At 41.3% G+C, this 13,853-nt stretch overlaps 1 long non-coding RNA gene across 1 annotated transcript in view; it reads left to right on the top strand.

Moving 5' to 3' along the window:
* Nucleotides 1-3,527: 3,527 nt before the first annotated feature.
* LOC103656359 overlaps nucleotides 3,528-13,853 on the top strand; it is a 36,138-nt gene continuing 25,812 nt past the window's right edge. Inside the window, exon 1 of the long non-coding RNA XR_566599.1 lies at nucleotides 3,528-3,652. This is a non-coding gene — a long non-coding RNA (uncharacterized LOC103656359). The remainder of the gene's footprint in view (nucleotides 3,653-13,853) is intronic.

The raw sequence follows: 13,853 nt of genomic DNA, 5'->3' as shown, positions 1-13,853 counted from the left end.
GTGGCTAAGAGACTGTGAATTTGTCATTGCCATCCTTGATTCCTCCCCTGGGTCATGAAAGGACAGCGGACAGGTTGTGCACAGGGAAGGCAAGGATCATTTTAGTGAGCTTGTTACAAGGGACATGGTTAACAATGAGGGCTGCACATGGTCTTCTTGGGTAGGATGATCTGAGGAGAACAGAAGGAGCTGCCCTTCTGTTCCTGACACCACGGGGGAGGTAGAAGGCTGGAAAGTCTGGACTATACTTGCCTCGAGATCCCAAAGGGTACATCAGCATGGACCTTCATTAGACATCATTGGACCCTTCTTCCTGAGGGACATTCATCAACCCAGGCCATCAGCTGGATTGCAAATGTCCTACCCCAGTGAGTCTTTTCCTACCCTGTAGTTCTCCTATGCCACGCTCCTCCATGTAATGGGGGCAGTGGGTGGAAGAAAGAGGAGAGAAGCTGACTCTTTTCCTGTTCCTGCTGCAAGTGTCTCACTCAGTTGGAGGAAGGGCTGAACCAGGGCAGGGGAGATTTCTATTCTACAAGAATCTAGAAATTGTATATTACACTGACTGGACATCTACTCATCTGAGTGGGACCAGGAGAGGAGGGATTTCTAAGCCATTCATTCCTAAGAATAATTGATTTCCCTTTCCTCTGAATAGAGAGAATGTAACAACAGCTTCATAAACCATACTGCCTGATTTCCTAGTGTTGACTTAGGAGGAGCAAGTCTGACTCTGGACACTGAGGTGAGCACAGTAGGGCATCAGAACCCAGTCCACTGGGTGCAGAAGACACTGCAGATCACAGCCAACCAAACAGGGGAGCAGCCCCAGAGGGATTCTCGCACACCGCTGAGGAGCAGCCCAGCCTTGGGGAGCCCCTGACTGGGACCTTTCTGTCACCCAATACAAAGAGCCCCATCACTGCCAGGGTACCGGAGTCTCAGAGACATTTCCTACCTTCCTACTGAGAGCTGTACTTGGCTGTCTACGTGTGCTCATCTTCACCCAGAGCCAGTTGTCAAGTTCATGTGTGAGCTTGCATCTTTGCCTTGCAGTTGGTTCTACCTGGAATCTCAGCCTCTCTGTCTCCTGCCTCCTCCCTGAATGATTTCTCAGTCTTTCTCCCATCATAGCAGTGATTGTCTCTGTATGTCAGACAGAGAATGTTTCTCTGATGTCCCCAAAATATGGCAAGAGGGAGAGATTCAGGACCAAGTACACCCAGAAGAATATACACAGCAACAATCTGAAAGAACTGAGATATATCTCTATTTTAAATCTTTTACTTACTCATGTAATACAACGATTACCTACACACTGAACAATCATCCCAAGAAATAGAACATCTCTAACAACTTCTACCTCCCTCTGTGTTCCTACACTCCAGTTCTGTCCACAGCCCTGGGTGACAATGTCATGCAGTATGTGTTTATGATTCCTTTCTTTTATTTGTGGTGTTATCACAGATGCATGCCTAAACAGTATGTTGCTTAGTTTCTTGAAGCTTTATTTAAGGGGAATTCTATGTGTGCTTAATATTTAATCTCAACACTATACTAAAAGATTAATTCCTCTCTGTATAACTATGGTCCGTGCCTTTCAGCGCTGTGTGTCAACTTATTTATCCCTTCTCTGTCAATGTCTATTCTCTCCGTTTTCACAGTTGTGAAGACTGCTGCTGGGAGCACACGTCCACATGTCTCCTGCATGTTTTTGCAGAGTGAATCTTTGGAATAGGGTTAGGAGTGCAAATGCTGAGTCCTTAGATGCATGAATGTGCTATTTTATGATTCAACCATATTGTTTCTTCAAAGTGATTGTATTGATTTACAGCCATGGTTCAGAGAGTCTACATTCTCACCAGTACCCAATTTTTTCTGACTTTTAACATTTTGCAGTCGAACTAATTAACAGTGTCGTCTCATAGTGCACAGAGGTTCATTTGTCTTGTTAGTAGTTAATCTGCAGTATTTTCTCTATTTTTTTGCCCAAATATATTTTTTTTTGAGAAAGTTCTACTCGTGTCTTTTGCCCACTTCCATGCTGAATTTATTCACTTTTCCCTAGTGATTTCTGGAATCTTTAAAATCCTTCCTTCCATCAATCCTTGTTTGACTACATTTGTGCAAATATCTTCTCCAGATTTGTGGATATTTTTAGACTTTCTTTTTGCATTTGATTCCATAAAGAGAAAATTTTCACTTTAATGTAGTCAAAGGTATCACATTGGTCAGCCTGTGTTATACAGTTGTCATCTTGGTATCTTTATACAGGTATCATCTCCCTTCAGAAATCTTTCCCTGGGGCACCTGGGTGGCTCAGTCGTTAAGTGTCTGCCTTCAGCTCAAGTCATGATCCCAGAGTCGTGGGATGGAGCCCCACATCAGGCTCCCTGCTCAGCGGGGAGCCTGCTTCTCCCTCTGCCCTTCCCCATCTGCTTGTGTTCCCTCCCTTGCTGTCTCTGTCAAATAAATAAAATCTAAAAAAAAAAAAAAAAAAAGAAAGAAATCTTTCCCTAAGAACAGCTATGTTCTCTTCTTCAGTTCCCATTTGAAATTTAGGTCTTAAGTCCATCGGGAGTTGATTATCATAAGTAGAGATGCAGTAACCTCTGTCCATATGGAGAACCGGTTAGTCAGCTCCATTTACTAGATGGTGCCTTCTATACCCACTGTCTCCCAAGCAACAGAATTCCACACATGCTTGAGTCCTATACAGGGCTGTGTATCCCCTTCTGTGGGCCAGTTGGTCTATCCCTGTGCCAGCAACCAACTGTCTTAGGTATTTTATCATTGAAATAAATCTTACAGATTCTTTTGTAGATCCTTATAGATATAGATCCTCCTATGTTCTTCTAAAAAATTTTGGTATTTTCCTCTTGAACCTCCATTCTTAAAATCTAGGCACTTTCCTCCCTCTTTGTGTCCCCTTCCCTGGTATCTTACCAAATTTCCCCAGAAACCCTCCTGGTAGTTTAAGTTGTTCATGAGTTGTTCCCATAACCCGCCAGCGAAATCTATGCCCAAGTGTGATGATGTGACAGCCAGCAACAGGGCCCCTAAAAATGAAAGAAACAGAAAGACAGAGAAAAGTTATAGTCCTTCTTCTTCTTGATGGGAAATACTTCTCATTCACTGAAAGCTTTGGAAACTTGTTTACAGCCTTCCTCTCTGTCTCTAGGGGTCACATGAGAGTATTGGCTAGATGACACACAGGGGTTATCTGAGACGTGCCTTTCATGGTCTGTGGTGTTTTTCTGCCCTCCCCCCACTCCCCGAGCCACTGAATTCATAATATTTCGTGTTTATTTCCCGGAACTGCTTGCTCTGTGGAGAAACAACAGTTTCACTTTCATGTCCTATAAATCTGGACCTGCAACTATCAGCCAAGTTTTCCTGAGGGTGGGGCTCAAGTCAGAGGCTGTCATCCTTCCTGTTGTTTTCATACTTTCCCAGGCAGGTCAGAGGCTGTCCAACCCCTGCAGTGACCCCAGGAGCACTCAGTGCCTGCATTTCTCAGGGAGGACAGGTCTGTGGAGTGTTCCTATGTTAGGGGCTCCAGGTACACTTCACTACACCCAGCATTTTCTGTTGTGTTAGTGAAAATATTTGTGATCTCTGACATCAGAGGCCTCTTTTCTTCTTGGAGCTGGTGAGTGAACAAATTATGTATGTGCAGTGATGGGATACTGGCTTTGAACCCGGAGAACTGAGCAGTAAGGTTGGCAAGTAGGGAGCAAAGATTTCATCTAGCTGCTTGTGCCATCCTCTTTGGAGAAGAGAGAACCATTGTCTGAACCATTGTCTGAAGATATCTCTTTTTCTTCCTTTTTATAAATGTGAATGTTGTAAGAGTTTGAAATAAGCAGAATTTTTACTGAGTACAATTGGAAACTAAGCCATGTTGTAATGCAAATTAGTCCTTCACTACCATAGAGCTATTTTAAAACTCTGAGTTTTGGTAGCCGTAGGAATGCAAAATAATCCTTAGTTGGGCATTTTTTTCATCTCTTAAGGCCCTAACAAATTCCACAGACTGCATGGCTTGTGAACAGAAATGTACTTCTCATACTTCTGGAAGTTAGGAAGATCCAGTTAAAGGCACCTATAGATTAGATATTTAGTGAGAACTCATTTCCAAGGTGGACGTTTCTTCAAGTCCCCTCACATGTTAGAATGGGCAAATTAGCTCTCTAGGGATCTTCTGATGATGATGGTTTGGAAAAGGACAGCAGGATTTGATGTTCATATTCTCTTAGAGTCTAAGTAGGACGTAGGACAATAGCAGTTTCTGGGGTAACCTGGAATTGGGAAAGTCTATCTGAGCACCAGCTGGACCTCTGGTAAATTAAGGACTAGGGGTGGGGTTTCAGGGACAAGGTGTCTAACAGACCTTAGACAATGTATAATAATGCACATGTGTATCTGCATTGGAGAAACTATCCCTATCGCTGGGCACCAACTCCATTCCTTACAGATGATGTCAGTGAGGTGGACTTTTGAAATACTCTTTTCCCAGACCAGGTCCCTTTGTGCTTCATGCCCATTGATGATGCAGATGTTTATTATACTTTCCTAGAATAAAGCAAAGTGCATATTTTTTTCCTCACCCCTTTCCTACGATGATAAAATGGGGGAAATGTTGGACTTGGTCCACATTGGGTTCATTTACAAATATTCTTCTTTTTTTTTTTTTGTAAATCAATTCCATTTTAACTTTTTTTTTACCATTTTAAAATTTAAATTCAATTAATTAACTTATAGTATATTATTAGTTTCAGAGGTAGAGTTCAGTGATTCATCAGTTTTAAATAATACCCAGCACTCATTACATCACCTGCCCTCCTTAATGTCCATCACCCAGTTACCACATTCCCCACCTCCCTCCCCTCCAGCAATCTTCATTTTGTTTCCTTATGTTTCTTATGGTTTGTCTCCCTCTCTTACTTCATCTTGTTTTATTTTTCCCTCCCTCCCTTTATGCTCCCTTGTTTTGTCACTTAAACTCTACGTATGCATGAAATCATATGATAATTGTCTTTCTCTGATTGACTTACTTTCCTTAGCATAATACCCTCTAGTTCCATCCATGTCATTACAAAAGGGAAGATTTCATTTTTTTGATGGCTGAGTGGTATTCCATTGTATATATAAATCACTTCTTCTTTATCCATTCATCTGTCAATGGACATCTGGGCTCTTTCCATAGTTTGGCTATTGTGGACATTACTGCTATAAACATTGGGGTGCAGGTGCCCCTTAGGACCACTACATTTGTATCTTTGGGGTAAATACCCAGTAGTGCAATTGCTGGGTCATAGGGCAGCTCTATTTCCAGCTTTTTGAGGAACCTCCATAGTGTTTTCCAGAGTGGCTGTACCAGCTTGCATTCCCACAACAGTGTTAGAGGGTTCCTCTCTCTCTGCAACATTGCCAACACCTGTTGTAACTGACTTGTTAATTTTAGCCATTCTGTCTGGTGTGAGGTGGTATCTCATTGTGGTTTTGATTTCTGTTTCCCTGATGCTGAGTGATGTTGAGCATTTTTTCTTGTGTTTGTTGGCCATTTGTGTGTCTTCTTTGGAAAATGTCTTCCCATGTTTTATGCCCATTTCTTGACTGGATTATTTGTTTTTTGGGTGTTGAGTTTGATAAGTTCTTTACAGATCTTGGATTCTAGCCCTTTTTCTGATAAGACATTTGCAAATACCTACTCCCATTCTTTTGGCTGTCTTTTTGTTTTGTCAACTGTTTATTTTGCTGTGCTTAAGCTGTTTATCTTTATGAGGTCCCAATAGTTAATTTCTTAAAGTTTTTATAATAATTTTATATTATGTTATGTTAGTCACCATACAGTACATCCCTAGTTTTTTTTTTTTAATGATTTTTTATTATATTATGTTAGTCACCATACAGTACATCCTGGTTTCCGATGTAAGGCTCGATGATTCATTAGTTGTGTATAACACCCAGTGCACCATGCAATACATGCCCTCCTTACTACCCATCACCGGTCTATCCCATTCCCCAACCCCCCTCCCCTCTGAGGCCCTCAGTTTGTTTCTCATAGTCCATAGTCTCTCATGGTTCATTCCCCCTTCTGTTTACCCCCACTTCATTCTTCCCTTCCTTCTATTACCGATCTTCCTGCTATTTCTTATGTTCCATAAATGAGTGAAACCATATGATAATTGTGTTTCTTGGCTTGACTTATTTCACTTAGCATTATCTCCTCCAGTCCCATCCACGTTGCTGCAAATGTTGTGAAATCGTTATTTTTGATGGCTGTGTAATATTCTATTGTATATATGGAACACATCTTCTCAATCCCGTCATCTGTTGAAGGGCATCCCCGCTCCATCCACAATTTAGTTATTATGGACAATGCTGCTATGAACATTGGGGTGAATATGGCCCTTCTCTTCACTATGTCTGTATCTTTGGGGTAAATCCCCAGTAGTGCAATTGCTGGATCATTCAGTAGCTCTATTTTTAACTTCTTAAGGGGCCTCCACGCTGGTTTCCAAAGTGGCTGTACCAACTTGCATTCCCACCAACAATGTAGGAGGGATCCCTGTTCTCCACATCCTTCCAACATTTGTTGTTTCCTGCCTTGTCCATTTTTGCCATTCTAACTGGCGTAAGGTGGTATCTCAAGGTGGTTTTGATTTGAATTTCCCTTATGGCTAATGATTTTGAACATTTTTTCATTTGTCTGTTAGACATTTGTATATCTTCATTGGAACAGTGTCTGTTCATATCTTCTGCCCATTTTTTGATTTGATTATTTGTTTCTCGTGTATTGAGTTTGAGAAGTTCTTTGTAAATCTTGGATACTAATCTTTTATCTGTAGTGTCATTTGCAAATATCTTCTCCCATTCTGTGGGCTGCATCGTAGTTTTTTGGACTGTTTCCTTGGCTGTGCAGAAGCTTTTTACCTTGATGAAGTCCCACAAGTTCATTTTATCTTTTGTTTCTCTTGCCTTTGGAGATGTGTCATGAAAAAGGTTGCTGTGGCCGATGTTGTAGAGGTTGCTGCCTATGTTCTCCTCTAGGATTTTGATGGATTCCTGTCTCACATTGAGGTCTTTCATCCATTAGGAGTTTATCTTTGTGTATGGTGTGAGAGAGTGGTTGAGTTTCATTCTTTTGCATGTAGCTGTCCAATTTTCCCAGCACCATTTATTGAAGAAACTGTCTTTTTTCCACTGGATGTTTTTTCCTGCTTTGTCAAAGATGAGTTGCTCAAAGAGCTGAGGGTCCATTTCTGGGTTCTCTATTCTGTTCCATTGGTCTATGTGTCTGTTTTTGTGCCAGTACCATGCTGTGTTTGTGATCACAGCTTTGTAGTGCAGCTCGAAATCGGGCATTGTGATGCCCCCAGCTTTGTTTTTCCTTTTCAACAGTTCCTTGGCAATTCAGGGCCATTTCTGGTTCCACACAAATTGAAGGGCTGTTTGTTTCAGTTCTTTGAAAAATGTCATTGGTATTTTGATCGGGATAGCATTGAACGTGTAGATTGCTCTGGGTAGCATGGACATTTTTTTTAAAAAGATTTTATTTATTTATTTGACAGAGACAGCCAGCGAGAAAGGGAACACAAGCAGGGGGAGTGGGAGAGGAAGAAGCAGGCTCCCAGCAGAGGAGCCCGATGTGGGACTCGATCCCGGAACGCCGGGATCACGCCCTGAGCCGAAGGCAGACGCTTTAACGACTGCGCTACCCAGGCGCCCCTAACATGGACATTTTAACTATGTTAGTTCTTCCGATCCATGAGCATGGAATATTTTTCCATCTTTTTTGTGTCTTCTTCAATGTCTTTCAAGAGTGATTTGTAGTTTCTAGAATATAGATCTTTTACGTCTCTGGTTAATTCCAAGATAATGTATGATTTTTGGTGCTATTGTAAATGGGATGGATAACCTCATTCTCTTTCTTCAGTCTCACTGTTCGTGTATAGAAATGCAACTGATTTCTGAGCATTGATTTTGTATCCTGCCACATTACTCAATTGCTCTATAACTTCTAGTAGTTTGGGGGTGGAGTCTTTTGGGTTTTCCATATAGAGTATCATGTCATCTGCGAAGAGAGACAGCTTGACTTCTTCTTTGCTGATTTGAATACCTTTTATCCCTTTTTGTTGTCTGATTGCTGTTGCAAGGACTTCTAGTACTATGTTGAATAATAATGGCGAGAATGGGCATCCTTGTCACGTTCCTGATCTTAAGGGAAAGGCTTCCAGCTTTTCCCCATCGAGAATGATATTTGCTGTAGGCTTTTCATAGATGGTTTTTATGAAATTGAGGAATGTACCCCTCTATCCCTACACTCTGAAGGGTTTTAATCAGGAAAGAATGCTGTATTTTGTCAAATGCTTTTCTGCATCAATTGAGAGGATCATGTGGTTCTTGACTCTTTTCTTATTGATGTGATCTATCACAGTGATCGATTTGCGAATGTTGAGCCACCCCCGGATCCCAGGGATGAATCGCACTTGGTCATGATGGATAATCCTTTTAATTTACTTGTTGGATCCTCTTAGCTAGGATCTTGTTGAGAATTTTGGCATCCATATTCATCAGGGAAATCAGTCTGTAATTCTCCTTTTGGATGGGGTCCTTGCCTGGTTTGGGGATCAAAGGTAATACTGGCCTCATAGAATGAGTCTGGTAGTTTTTCTTCTGTTTCTATTTCTTGAAACAGCTTCAGGAGAATAAGTAGTCTTGCTTCTTTGAATGTTTGGTATAATTCCCCAGGGAATCCTTCAGGCCCTGGACTCTTGTGTTTGTGGATGTTTTTGATCACTGTTTAATCTCTTCATAGTTAATCGGTCTGTTAAAGTTATCAATTTCTTCCTGTTTCAGTCTGGGTAGCTTATAGGTTTCAGGAAGGCATCCATTTCTTCAGGTTGTTTAATTTACTGGCATAAAGCTGTTGATAAAAGTTTCTAATGAACCTTCCTATTTCATTGGCGTTGGTTCTGACCTCTCCCTTTTCATTCATAATTTTATTAATTTGGGTCCTTTCTCTATTCTTTTTGAATAAGTCTGACCAGTGGCTTTTTGATCTTATTTATTCTTTCAAAGAACCAGCTTCTAGTTCTGTTGATTTGTTCTACTGTGCTCCTTGTTTCTAATTCATTGATCTCTGCTCTAATCTTGATCAACTGCTTTCTGGTGCATGGGTTAGGCCTGTTCTTCTCTTCCAGTTCACACTTCTTGAGGTGAGAATATAAAACTGCATTTCATATTTTCTATTCTTTTGAGTGAGGCTTGGATGGCTATGTATTTTCCCCTTAGGACTGCCTTTGCAGTATCCCATAGGTTTTGGACCATTGTGTTTTCATTCTCATTGGTCTCCATTGTTTAAATTGATTTTTAATTTCCTGGTTTACCCAATCATTCTTGAGCAGGATGGTTCTTAGTTTCCAAGTGTTTGAGTTTCTTCAAATTTCTCCTTGTGATTGAGTTCCAATTTCAATGCGTTGTGGTCTGAGAATATGCAGGGGAATAATTTCATTCTTTTGGTATCAGTTGAGACCTGTTTTGTGACCCATTATGTTGTCTATTCTGGAGAAAGTTCCATGTGCATTCGAAAAGAATGAGTATTCTGTTGTTCTGGGGTGTAGTGTTCTGTATATATCTATGAGGTCCATCTGGTCCAGTATGTCATTCAAAGCTCTTGTTTCTTTGTTGATTTTCTGCTTAGGTGATCTGTCTATTGCTGAGAGATGGAGTGTTTAGGTCCCCTACTGTTGATGTATTTTTATCTCTATGTCTCTTTATTCTGGTTAAGACTAGGCTTGTGTATCTAGCTGCTCCCCTTGTTGGTGGCATAAATATTTAGAATTGTCATATCCACTTGTTGGATACATCCTTTAAGAATAATGTAGCGTCCTTCTGTATCTCTAACTATAGTCTTTAGTTTAAAATCTAGTCTCTCTGATAAGAGAATTGCTATCCCAGCTTTCTTTTGAGGTCCATTGGCATAAAAATTGTTTTCCACCCCTTCACTTTCAGTCTGGATATATCCCTAGGTTCAAGAGGGATCTCTTGTAGACAGCAGATGGATGGGTCATGTCTTTTATCCAATCTGCCACCCTGTGGTGTTTTATGGGGGCATTTAGGCCATTCACATTGAGACTTATTATTGAGAGATATGATTTTATGATGTCATTTTGCCTGTCAAGTCTTTGTTTCTATAGATTGTGACTTTCTGTTCTGTATCACTCTTGGGGCCTTTTTACTTTTATAAGACCCCCTTAATATCGGTATGCGGCTGGTTTGGTAGTTGTGAATTCGGTCAGTTTCTGCCGATCCTGGAAGTCCTTATCTCTCCATCAATTCTGAATGACAGCCTTGCTGGATAAAGGATCCTGGCTGCATGTTCTTCTCAGATAGAGCTTTGAAATACGCTGCCAACCCTTCCTAGCCAGCTAGGTCTCTGTGAACAGATCTGATCTTATTCCGTTATTTTTACCTCTGTACATAGGATTTTCTTCCCCTGGCCACTTTCAATACTGTATCCTTGGATCTAATATTTTGCAAATTGCACTATGATATAACGTGGTGTAAGTTTGCCATGTTAGACTCCTCTGGAGGGGTCCTCTCTGCCTCTTGGACAAAATGCTTATTTCCTTTGCAGATTAGGGAAATTCTAAGCTACAATATGTTCAAATATCTCTTCTAGACTCTCTTTCTCACCCCTTGGTGATGCTGATGATTCTGGCGTTGGAATGTTTCATTGAGTCAGTAATCTCCCGTATTCTACATTCTTGAGATTGGATTTTTTGAGCCAAGTTTCTGTTTTTACTTTCTCTTCTACCATCCCATCCTCCAATTCACCTAATTTATTCTTCTGCCTCATTTACCCTGGCCGTCAAAGCGTCTAGTTTAGACTGCATTTGATTCATAACATTTTAATTTCTGCCAGATTTGCTCTCATTTCTGCCCTTAGAGATTCTATATTCTCATTAATATTTTAGTTAATACTTTTTTGAAGCCTACATATCATCTTGACCATTGTTACTCTGAACTCCATTTCTGACAATTTGGTTATATCCGTATCCATTAGTTCTGTGGCAGAGGCCACAGCCTCATTATCTTTTCTTTGCTGGTGGGGATTTCTCCTTCTCGTCATTGATGAGGAGAGGTTGCGGGGTTGTCCAGAGCCCAATTATTGACCAGGACCCAGGCAGTGTGCACTTGTTTTATAGGGACCTTAGGGATGTGGCTTCTTGATTTTTCAGCCTGCCTTCTGGAGGGGCCTACTGCACTGATACTCAGGCAACCCTGTTTGGGTAGAGTCTCCCTGTCCCTGAGAGGGGGATGGGGATGGGCACAATGTGAGCTGGTATATCCGGGCTTTTGTTCTCTGGTGGCTTTCCCTGGTGGTTTTCTGAGACTCTTCTGAGAGTCAGAGCAGCAGTGGCCATATCCAAGCCCTCTGTCAGAACAGAGAGATCGCAGTCTGCTCTCTGCTGAGCTCTCTTGCCACTTAATTCTGTTTCTGTTGGTGCTGCCAAAAACCCTGCAGCCTCCCGGGATATGCACCCCACAGCCGCTCTCTCAGCCCTCACTTCCATAGCTCACGTCTCTGTCCTTTGTGATTCTTTACCGCCAGCCTCCCCGTTTCCTTTGCATGCTCCCAAGTTCCCTGTTTCAGTGTGGTTCGCGTGCGCTCCAGAGTGCGGTTTTCAGTCAGCTTGCCGCGCTCCCCAGCTCTTGGTTTCAGTCTAGTTCGAGTGTGTGCTCTGGGCGCTCAGTTTTCAGTCTGGACATGCGCCCACTCCTGAGCTCCCAGTTTTAGTCTGTTCCAGTGAGCGCTCTGGATCTCTGGTTTTCAGTCTGGTCGCACGCATTCCTGGGCTCATGGTCTCAGTCTGATTTCTCATAGGTGCTGTTCCTTGTGTCTGGCCACTCACCAGTGGCTGCTAGCTCCCGGCGCCCTAGAGGCGTCTCCCCTTCCATTTAGCATGCCTTATCTGTGCGCTGATTCACGGCTCCCCGCTTGTACCTCAATACTCAGCGCTGGAGATGTTCATTTGTAGAATCCAGATGTATCTTCCTGCTTCTCAGGCTGATTCCAGGGCTTTTCAGGATGGTCTGGTAGATATGCAGCTTGGCTCAGGGGAGCAGCTGAGAAGGGGTCCCCTACTCCTCTGCCATCTTTTCTCTGATCCCAATAGTTCATTTTTGTCTTTGTTTCCTTTGCCTTTGGAGATCCGTCTAGCAGAAAATTGTTGCAGCGAGGTCGAAGCAGTTGAGGTCTGTGTTCTCTAGGATCTTCATGGATTCCTGTCTCACATTTCAGTCTTTCATCCATTTTGGGTTTTATCCTTGTGTATGGTGTAAGAAAATGGTCAGTTTCATTCTTCTAAATGTGGCTGTCCAATTTTCCCAACACCATTTGTTGATGAACTTGCTTCTTTTCAATTGGGTATTCTTTCTTCCATTGTCAAAGCTTAGTTGACCATAGAGTTGAGGGTCCATGAATGGTTTCTCTATTCTGTTCCATCGATCTATGTGTGTCTGTTTTATACCAGTGCCATACTGTCTTGATAATTGCAGCTTTGTAATATGGCTTGAAGTTTGGAATTGTGATGCTTCCAGCTTTGGTTTTCTTTCTCACATTTTCGCTATTCAAAGTCTTTTCTGGTTCCATAAAAATTTTAGTATTATTTATTTCAGCTTCTTGAAAATGTTGATGATATTTTGATAGGGATTGCACGAATGTGTAGGATTGCTCTGGGTATATGACATTTTAACAATATCTGTTCTTCAATCCATGAGCATGGAACATTTTTCCATTTCTTTGTGTCTTTCTCAATTTTTCTCATGTGTATTCTATAGTTTTCTGAATACAGATCCTTTGCTTCATTGATAAGTTTATTTCAAGGTATCTTATGGTTTTTGGTGCAATTGTAAATGGGATTGACTCCTTGATTTCTTTTTCTTCAGTCTTTGTTGTTGTAAATGCAACTGATTTCTGTGCATTGATTTAGTATCCTGCCACATTGTTGAATTGCTATATGAATTCTAGTACTTTGGGGGTGGAGTCTTTTGGGTTTTCCTAAAAGAGTATCATGTCGCTGTGATAAGAGTTTGACTTTCTTTGCCATGGAATGACTTTTATTTCTTTTTGTTGTCTGATTGCTGAGGTTAGGACTTTAATACTATGCTGAAAAACAGTAGTGATAGTGGACATCCTGTCATGTTCCTGGCCTTCGGGAAGAGCTCTCAGTTTTTCCCTGTTGAGAGTGATATTTGCTGTGTGTTTTTGCATATGAATTTTATGAAATTTAGGTATGTTCCTCTTCCCTACATTGTGAAGAGTTTAATCAAGAAAGGATGCTGTATTTGTCAAGTCTTTTCTGCATCTATTGGGAGGATCATATGATTCTTGTCTTTTCTTTTTATTAATGTGGTGTATCAAGTTGGTTGATAACACGAATGTTGACCACCCTTGCATCTGAGGAATGGACCCCACCTGTCTGTGGTGAATAAACCTTTTAATGTATCGTTGGATCCTATTGGCTAGGATACTCTTATTGAGTATTTTAGCATCCATGTAATCAGGGATATTGGTCTGTAATTCTCCTTTTTAGTGGGGTTGTTGCCTGGCTTGGGGATCAAGGTTGTTGGCCTCATGGAAAGAGTTTGGAAGTTTTCCTTTTTTTTTTTTTAAAGGAAATTTCTATTTTTTGAAACAACTTCAGTAGAATAGTTATTATTTCTTCTTTAAATGTTTGGTAGAAATCCCTGGGAAGCTTATGGCCCTGGCTCTTGTTTTTGGAGAATTTTGATTATTGCTTCAATTTCCTACTCGTTATGGCAATACATGTGGCAACTGG

This window comes from Ursus maritimus, unplaced genomic scaffold, assembly GCF_017311325.1.
Source record: "Ursus maritimus isolate PB19 unplaced genomic scaffold, ASM1731132v1 scaffold_5, whole genome shotgun sequence".
NCBI lineage: Eukaryota > Metazoa > Chordata > Mammalia > Carnivora > Ursidae > Ursus > Ursus maritimus.
The sequence above is the reverse complement of the archived record's forward strand: the minus strand, read 5'-3'. Positions and strand labels throughout refer to the sequence as shown.